Source organism: Austrofundulus limnaeus, unplaced genomic scaffold (genome assembly GCF_001266775.1).
Source record: "Austrofundulus limnaeus strain Quisiro unplaced genomic scaffold, Austrofundulus_limnaeus-1.0 Scaffold3, whole genome shotgun sequence".
Classification (NCBI taxonomy): domain Eukaryota; kingdom Metazoa; phylum Chordata; class Actinopteri; order Cyprinodontiformes; family Rivulidae; genus Austrofundulus; species Austrofundulus limnaeus.
The window spans coordinates 6,079,566-6,088,703 of NW_013952405.1; the positions used below are offsets into that span (position 1 = coordinate 6,079,566).

General features: G+C 38.3%; 1 protein-coding gene across 3 annotated transcripts in view; it reads right to left on the reverse strand.

The window, feature by feature from the left end:
* Positions 1 to 6,470, reverse strand: part of stat6 (signal transducer and activator of transcription 6, interleukin-4 induced) — a gene marked incomplete at its 3' end in the record, with an annotated part of 32,806 nt that extends 26,336 nt beyond the window's left edge. Inside the window, 2 exon segments of one of the 3 annotated variants that reach the window (XM_014019508.1) lie at positions 6,052 to 6,178; positions 6,332 to 6,470. 3 annotated transcript variants of the gene reach the window in all.
* Between the last annotated feature and the right edge of the window lie 2,668 nt (positions 6,471 to 9,138).

The window sequence follows — 9,138 nt, forward strand, 5'->3', positions numbered from 1 at the left end:
GTGAGCGCAGAGCAGAGGAGGGAGAAAAAAAAAGCTGGGACCACGACTCTGCCTCTGGGTCTCTCATATGGTTGTACAACGTAGCTTCTGCTATTATTAGCCATGCTAACATAAACGCTGGCTTTGGAGGGCGGAGATAATGTCAACAGATTTTTGGAGGGCGTTACCAACAGAGCTCATTAACATAAACAGCTCTTCTGAACGGAAGTCAGAGCAGGCAGAACTAGAAAACGGGAAATTTTATTTTCTGAGAATTATTTTGTRCATTAAATTGAATGAACATGGTCTGGATAGCCCACAGACATACCATAAAAATTTCTAGGACCCATAATTGGTCTCCTTCAAGTTATATCTACAGCCATATCACATGATCTTGAAAGCTAAGCAGGGTTGGGCCTGTTAGCGCTTGGATGGGAGACCACATGGGAATACAAAGTTGAGCCCACATTGGGAAAAACTAGCAAGACAAAATCTTTAACCATAGGTCACCTCCTGAAGGATGCCAAGCAAACAATATTATGTTACTAAGACAACAGACAGTTTGATAGAGGGATAAAAATGTTGCTAAAAGAAAAGAAACGTTTGGTTATAAAATGTCAACAATTTATTTTGTTGAAAGAATGTCAAAAACAATCAAAGGTGAACTTAAAATGGATAATCAATTTGAATTGTGGCCTGAACGACGTTATGTGTCAACACAAGGTTTAAGAGCATGGACAAAGGCACAACAACATATTTTTGGCACAAATGGAACCCCATATGAGTGAACTGTTACATCCCTACTGATATGAAATCTTCAAATTTCCCAAAAAGTCAGATGATCTCATAAAAACAAGCAACCGTAACAGGGCTTCATAATAAATTAAAAAAACAAGTTAATTTACATTTCACGCTATTCCACAATATTTACATTATAACATGTAAACAGCTTTCATAAAAAAATTAAAAAAATAAAATAACATTGTAGAATAAGGCTGAGTATTATGTAACATTTATAGCTGTAGCTTTTAACCTTATTATTCTCTGCCTGTGTGTGCATTTCTTCTCTTTCACAGAGTAGATTTTGCTTTTCTGCTCTTGTTTTGTGGACCACACGGTGAATTGTACATGTTTTTATCCAGTATTGATAGCTAAGAGACATTTTACAGCCAACTGGTTTCAGTGCTGGGTTTGAGCAAAGCTGTGGACGTTTAACCAAAAGGTTTGCCACTTGATGGTTTCAGTACTAAGTTTTAAGTCCTGCACCTGAGAGTATTTGGGACGCAAAGCCCCACATCTTTAGTAGGCAAACTAATCCCAAAAATACAACATGACGGCTTCCAGAAAACAGAGTCCTGCTGGCTTCCTCTCCCAACAACCRCAGAAGGTGGGGACTCTGGGTTGAGGCCAGTGGCTACAATCAGTGCTTTTTGTTTGCCAGAACAATCTAACTGCCAAAATTAAAAACAGAACAGAGTCTGGTGCTGAAGAAGACCAATAAAAATATAAACATGGATTGAAGTCAGCACTTGAGCTCATTTTCTTCCCGTATAACACTTAAGTCTTCTGAGTGGTGAATAATTCACTCCATGCAGCCACATTTACAACCCCAGTTTGAACTTAATGTAAAGAAGGTGTATTCTTTCTTGTTCAAAACAACTGTTCATCTCATTTGAACAGGTCTGAAAACCTCCTAAAGGAGAATTCAGTGTTTTGATTCAGCAATACAAAATGTATTTGACATGCAAAAATCTGCTCACAAACACTAATAATTATTTATGACAGCTTTCATAAAAAGTCCAATAAGACTAAGTGCATTTAAAGCAAAATGGTTTTCTCTTGCTCAGCAACAGTTAGCAGGAATCATGATAGGAGCATTGCATAATTTTTAACTAAATAAATAGCAGCAATTAGAAAATAATATTGTGAGCCACGTACAGTTCGTCACCAAATAACTGGTTCAGTCAGGTCCTCAGATTGGCTCTGCAGGGGTCAGCTGAGTTGCTGGTGGGCGGCTGAGAAAGAGGAAGTAAAGGGAGTGACAGGATTTCTGAAATAATCTCCAGCTGCACGCTGCCCAGCCTATAGTTTATCCTTATGCAGTTTTRCATGTGTGTTTCCTCTGCCTGAAAAGCAGACTGTTGTTCCAATAAGCTCCATGAATCAGACTCTTGTCTACGACCTGCTGAGCAAACCTGCCACGTGTCTCTGACTGCTGAATGGAGGTTTGGCTCTGATCTAGTCCAGACTCAAACTTTAAAACTTACCCTGGACTTGGCCTGAGTGTTATGTTCTGTCTGGTTTCATGTTTTATTATGACTTTATTCTGATTTTCTGTCATGTCCCTCTGTTTTCCTCCTGTCTGCCTTTGCTCGGCCCTGCCCACTCACACCTGATCCTCATGTTTCTTCCCCAGGTATTTCTTGTTTTAGCTCATTAGTTCTCCCTTTATATTCTGTCCTTTTGTCCTCAGTCTTTGTCAGATCCTTGTTCTCTATGTCTCATGCCAAGCATCTTGTTTGCTGCCACGTCAGCGCTTTTGTTTTTTGCTTTAATAAACCTATTTTTTCCAACTCTTTTTGCCACCCTCACTCAGTCCTGCATCTGGGGTTTAAACCAGTCGTAACACTGATGATAACATCTACACAACCAACTATGTGCACTGACATTTTAAATGAATGCATTTGTACACAAATGAGAAACTAGTACATGGTAACGTCACTGCACAGACCCTAAACAGAGCATTGTTTGAGGGCGGTTTAGTTATATAAAACAATGGACATGGCCTGATCCCATTTCAAATTAGAGTGGGGGAGGGAGTTAAATAAGAGATATTTAAAGTGAGAAACCAACGCCTCTCTGAACATAGGTCTATTTACATGTAAATAAGACATTTTACCAGCGAGTTAAAGTTGTGTTGTTTTTATCACCTACCTTGCAGGCACACCTGTATCTCATCATTAATCAGCTCTCATATGGTCATTTACCAATCACTTTTCCTGGTATACTGTATATTCTAGTTTTGTTTTCCTCCTTTGTATATCTTGTCACATTTTCAACTTGAATTTTTTTGTCCAAACTAAGAAAATTGTCTCCAGAGATCCATAAATCACTCAAACATCTGTCAACTTATTTTGATCACCCAATCAACTAATCTATAAAGAAATACAGTAGATTAGAGTTATGTGGGAAAAAAGCTAGATTTTAAAAGCAGATGTTGAGAGATTATAATGACTCTTCTGAGCCACAACTTTAATCCTCCAGAATAATTGCCATTAATATATCTATTGAGCTCTTGTTAAAGAGATAGTTCAGACATATTTGTGTGATTCTAGCTTATCAACATCAGTTTGGATAAATAGGTTTCATTTTGACAAGCTAAYGGCTAGTTTGAGCAGGACTGAAAGCAAAGTGGACTGCTAATATGTCTTTGTCATCAATACACAAACTATGATGCAATGATAAAATTTGCACTCTGCATTTGATCTATCTAGTGATGGGACGAACACTGGTGCGTCAGCACTGTGCCGAGCACACACGAGTGAAACCCCGTATTGGTGCGTGTATCGCTTTAAGAAAAAAGTCATGTGACTGATACAGAAAGTGTGTCGTTTGGATGTGCTGTGCCAAAGTGTGTTTATAAGGAAACAAACTATCGATATGTTGCGGATTTGTTGGATGGAGTTTGTTGTTGGATTTTTGCCCTCAACTTGTTCCACTGATCGTCATGGATCGTTCCAAGAAGTTTTCCTTAGTCTGGAATAATTTTGATCTTGTGGTGCCAAATAATAATAATAACAACAATAATAACAATAACAATAATAATAACAATAACAATAACAATAACAATAATAATACATAAACAAAGATTTATTTCTAAAATACGGGTTACAATCTCTGGAAATCTCTTGATATGAAGGTTGAGGAGAAGATACAACCACCTCTGTAATTGAAGTCGCTTGACTGCATGTAAGCTTTTCCATATTTTTTTCATTTTGTTTACCTGCAATGTTTTTTTTAACTACTGCAGGGGTCACTATTGAGTGACCAACACAGTGTCAATACAGAGCGGACAGTTTGTGTAGAGTGTCAATACACTCCTTGAGGTAACATCATCCCATCATTAGATCCATCATAAATGAAACACACCCAAGTGGAGCAGCGTACAGCTATGTATGCAAGCGCCTGGAGAGGTTTTTCAGTCCCAGTCCTCAAGGCACACTGCCCTGCATGTTTTAGAGGTTTCCTTGCTTTGACACACCTGATTCGATGACTGCAGTTCAACAAAAGCCTGTTAATCAGTTATCAATTGAAATCAGCTGTGTTGAAGCAGGGACACATCTAAAACATGCAGGGCAGAGTGGTTTGAGGACCAGGGTTGAAAAAAAACACTGAGTTAGAGATTAGGTGCCGGACACCACGCCAYGTGGGTGTGGCGGGGAGTCAAACCAGTGACTGTCTGGTCCCAATCAGCTACCCTACCACAGCACCACAGCTACACCATGTCATGTCATAAAGCAACTCCAATCTTGAATAAGTCTTTTACGCGTCGTGCCAACACTGCTTTACTCCATCAGTTTAGAACTATATTGTTATTTTTTTTTAGGATTTATTCCAATAATCATGCTGGGAGCGCTCCAGGTTGTATCAGAAGTGCCACTGCTGGCTGCTGTTGCCACTATTTAATCATAGTATTCACAGACATTGATGCAGTTTATGAATAGAGCTTGCTTCTACAGAACAAAAGGTCTGACATTTTCCTTTCAGAGCCCAATGTGCATGATCAGCTCAAGGAAAGAAATGGTGTTTCTAATAGTTTTAAATTAATTTTTAAAAAAAAAGACCAGGGGAGACAACAGATGGTGAAGTCTAAAAAAAAAAACTCTGAAAGATTCAGTCAACTCTCTCTCTCTTTTACTCATCTTTAGTAAATTCATCTGAAACATTCATGAAAATCCAACCACTTCATGTGATTTAATTTAATTTGAATGAAAGCATGAAGAGACTTCCGTCTTTCTCTTTCATGTCCTGTGGGAGGAAGCGTTGTGGTCAGGGCTGCATGGATCTTTCTAGGACGGTTTTCCAGCCATTTGGGTCTGGGGACCCCTTACAAGGGTGGAAAAAAAATTCCAGGGACCCCCTCATAAACCCTGCTCCGTTTTAAAAGATAGTTTAATGTCATTTCATCCCTTAAATTCCATAGGGATGTATTTTTACTAAACTTATTATATTTGTTTTATTAGTTCATTGTTCTTCATGCATTTTTTAAAAATAAAAAACAAATTAACAATTTAGTGAAATTTTTTGAGGACCCTCAAGATACCTCTTGCGGACCCCTGGGGGTCCTGGGACCCGAGTTCGAGAACCTCTGACACCTTGGTGGGCTTTATTGTACAACACACACACACACACACACACACACTTCCTATTTCCTTGCATCCAGCTGCCTTCCGAGAAAACATCTCTAAACTGGTCTGCATGTTTACTTATCGTTTTTTTTTTTTTTTTACCTTGGCTTTGGTCTGATATAAACAACAGCCTCTCCTGCTTCTGCCAGGACTACCTGAATATCCACTCTGTGAGGAAGATGATGGCTGCCAGAGTTTCATAACTTTCATAACTGAGAGTGAGCTGTTGTTCACTAGGATTAAACTCTACAAGACGAGAGGAAGTATAAAGTGTGAATAAGTAAAAATAATAAATAGCACTCCGATGATTAAGATTCCATGCTACAATAAAAAAAAATAATAATAAAATAAAATAAAACCAACTGCGTCCGTTCTGTTCTCTGTCTGGTGCATGTTTAGATAAAGTCCTGTCATAAGCTTATTTGACACACACTTTAATGAATAAATAAAACCGTTTTAAAGTGGTGCCAAATGTCGACATCAGTTCTGAAACGACTTCTGTTCAATTGTTCTTGACCATAACATGCCAGAGGCGCAAACAGCATCTCCATTTTTTTGCGCTTCAATCGCATAAAAAAAAAAAAGACGAGGCCTCCACAACAGGCCCCAGAATGCAAACCAGAAAACGGCACGATCGCAATAAAACAAGCCCATTTCGCCTTACCTTCAGCGAAACGAGGCTTTCATAACAGTGAGAAAGACTTTTGGTCCGCGTCGCTTCTTCTTTCTCCCGTGTTTCATAAGTTCTCTGACAGTCCGAACATCCTCCTCTTCCTCAGCGGGTCCTGCTTCTTAAAAAAAAAAGGGAAAAGAAAAAGAGCAAAAGTTTCAACATAAAATGTCGTCGATTTGAGGATGAGAAAAGGAAAAAAAACTAACAGCTTCGAGCGGTTCAGCTGGGCAGCTGAAAAGTTTGCGGCAGAAAGTAGGTGAGGTATGCTCACTTCCCTGTTACGCACGATGCGCCATTAAACGCAGGCGCGCGCTTTATTTCCTGCCTGCACGTTCAAGCCGAACCTGGCAGTCAGTCAGGCACAACTAAAACACAAACATCACGCCTGCTGTATTGTTGGGAGAACACCATGGCTCACTGTGAGGGTTTCTTTTTTTTTTATTTTTAACCTAACGTTTTAAAGTGCCTGTTCAYGCTGTGTTCTGGGACGTGTGGTTCTCTGGGCGGTCACCAAAGCAGCTCTTTAATGTGAAACAGATAGGCTGTAATGTTCCCGCCCTGTGTTGGTGAAGCAAACTGAGTGTTTAGAGGGCAGCTTCTTCCACAGAACGAGTCGTGGGCGGAGTAAATGTTGAGTCATTCAGCCAATGCTGCAACATCCAGTAAAACATGATGATACCATATCTGCTGAGGACAGTGGTCTCACCATGTCCGAGGTTTGTCCAACGGTAACTGCCTGCCTGTCTGAACATCTCATAAATAACCCGTAGGCAGTGGTGGGCAGCACTAATCTAAACATTAGCTGCACTAACCCTAAAGCACTAACTCAAATATTTAGGTCCCCTAATTCTAAAGCACTAACACATAGAAAATTTTTGCAAAAGTTCATTCGAAAGCACTAAAAATAATCCAGTTGACACATGAAACACTCTTCAGTCAACATGAGACAATGTTTAGTGTGTGCAGAATTATGTTACTTTGTCCCCTTGGTGGGTCAAATGGGAGTCACCCTCAGGCCACATTTGGCCCACGGGCCTTGAGTTTGACACGCGACCTTGCAGATAAGTGACACACAAGTGAACAAAATGTGTGACAGCTTTCACCCTCAACTGTGAACAGTAATGTTGATCAATAACATTTAAAGACCTCAGTTAGTGCTTCTAAATTTAGCCCATAAATTTAGCAAGTGCTAATCCACTAATAAGTGTTAAAACATAGCAAAAACCCTGAAGCACTAATCAAGAAATTTGTTCCCCTATTAGTGCTTTAGGGCTTTAGGGGAACTGTGCCCACCACTCCCTGTAGGACACACAGGTAGGGCTATACCTGCCTGTGACCTCTGACACTGGGCCCAAGTGTCAAGTAGCAAAGTACAAATACTTAAATTTACTCAAAAGTATACATTTTGGTTATATATATTTTATTGGAGTAATCATCTTTCATATGACTTTTACTTCTTACATTTTTAAAATGTAATAAGTATTTCTTTTCTGTTTCATCCAGCCTCCCATATAGAGTGAGTTTGTGTTTGGATGAGAAGTATATCTATAATGACACTGGTTTGTATGTGATGCACCGCACCTGCACATGACACAAATCAGGACACACTCCAGCAGGACATATCAGACATACAGTAATGTGGAAGTAGCATGAAGATCATATATATATTGTGCACAATATACTTACTTTTATAATTTACCACAAAAAGTAAAGAAATTTGTGTTTGGTAATAATGCTTCTTAACAATGAATCTTATAGCATTGGAAAGCCCATTAATTTCCCTTTTAAATGGTGCCACGTTTGTAAGGAACATGCATTTGTGGGACGATCAGTYGAGCTGAGTATGTGGGTTGCACACATGAAAGAAATTGACCAAATCTTCTCTGCCAAACAGTTTATTCTGCTTGTTTTGAGCTTCTGGTCCCCCCAGCTGCTTTCAGTCAGGTGCCCGCTGTAAGGTTTATTGCCAGGAAGCATTACAAGAAAGAAATAATCTACCAAACACAYATTTCTTTAGTTTTTGTGCTAAGTATAGTTTAAAATTCAGTACTTTTACAGTTTTACTTGAGTAAAGGTTTGCCTTAAAACTTAAATTTAACAGAAATCTGTTTAAACTCTATATCTTCTTCTAGTAATGAACGTGAATACGTTTGACACCTCTGCACTCAYTGCCACCTGTGTGAGATCCTGTTTATGCCACCTTTCTGCTGTGATCTGATCCATTTTCTCATGAATTATTTCATATTGTGTGAATGGTGATTCATCATTCACACTTTTCTTGTTTTTTATTCTTATTGTTTCAACATTGTTTTTGCTATTTTAGCCGTTTATATAGCAAACATTGATTACCCTGTTCAGGAAATGGTTACTATATGTTTTGAGTTTGTAATCTTTCTTTTCTCAGAATGTTTAATTTTGTTTACAGTTTTTTCCTGATATTAATACAGTGAGATCTCTTTAAATTTCTTTAAATCATTGTTCTGCTTCAGCAAATCTGCTCATTTTTGTTTAGTTTTGCTTCTTTTAGCTGCCGTAATTACCACCACATTATTTCTTRTTAATTTTCAGCTAGCCTTTTTACTCTTGGCTAGCTTTTTACTGCTTTAGCCAGCCTTTTGATACTTATAGTTATAGCTATAGTTGGGCTTTTTTTAGTTGTAATTACCACATTGCTACTTTAGTTTTTAGCTAGCAAATTCCCACTTTTGTGTTTTGCAATTTTTTATTAGCTAACATTTTGCTCCTTTTTGGAAAATGTTTCACTCCTTTTAGATTTTAGTTAATGTTTTGTTACTTTATCTAGCKTTTTACTTCTTAGATATTGGCTAGTGGTTTGCTATAAGTGTTGCACACCATAATTATAGGATTTTACTGGACAGAAATGTATTTAGCTGTTTAAAAAACTAATATCAAACATACTGCTATATAAAGTCAAATATTTTTGTGTTTTTAACAACAATACTATTATTGTCATTTTGCTGTGTTATCATTTAGCGGTGATAGCCTACCCAAATGTTTCAGGTTCTGGTTCACAAAAAACACCACAGACTTGAAAATCCAACTGGTTTAATGTCTAAT